The sequence below is a fragment of the Gekko japonicus genome, unplaced genomic scaffold, assembly GCF_001447785.1.
Source record: "Gekko japonicus isolate JY-2015 unplaced genomic scaffold, Gekko_japonicus_V1.1 scaffold155, whole genome shotgun sequence".
Lineage (NCBI taxonomy): Eukaryota > Metazoa > Chordata > Lepidosauria > Squamata > Gekkonidae > Gekko > Gekko japonicus.
The window spans coordinates 380,840-381,380 of NW_015167534.1; the positions used below are offsets into that span (position 1 = coordinate 380,840).

Sequence of the window (541 nt, forward strand, 5' to 3'; positions counted from 1 at the left end):
AACAACTCTGATAACCTTTGTATAGGTTCTTATAGTGAGAACTATGTAAAAAGACAAGAAATAAGACAACCATTTTGTGCATTGTGCTTCCGAAGAAGTGTTTTTTTCAAAACAAAGTAACATTCCGGAGTCTTTGTAAACGTTTACTGATCTACCCTGACTTAATTTGTAAATTGCAGGAGCTATGTTTACCGTTCTACTTCATCTCAACCTGTAAACTTCAGGAACTTTAGCTCATTGCCTCTATGAATGTTACAGCTTATGTTTTTTGCCTCCATGTATGTTGTTATGCACAGCATATATTTGGTTTAATTACATATTGTTTGTGTCCTTCCCCCACACACACTTTTTCTTTCTTTACATATTTCATTCAGGATGCATCTAAATACATCAGAAGTGAACAGTGCATGCACCACTGCGTTATCGTTGTTTCCTCAGAAATGAGTACCCCAAGCTACTGAACCAGAAAAAGCCCTCCCTGCTATTGTTATTCATATGATTTTCATTATGTTTACTTTCTTTGTGCATTTCAAAGGTTAAT

General features: G+C 35.3%; 1 protein-coding gene across 1 annotated transcript in view; it reads right to left on the reverse strand.

The window, feature by feature from the left end:
* Nucleotides 1-541, reverse strand: part of PLS1 (plastin 1) — a 49,828-nt gene that overhangs the window by 25,404 nt on the left and 23,883 nt on the right. The gene's annotated exons all lie outside the window — the stretch shown is intronic.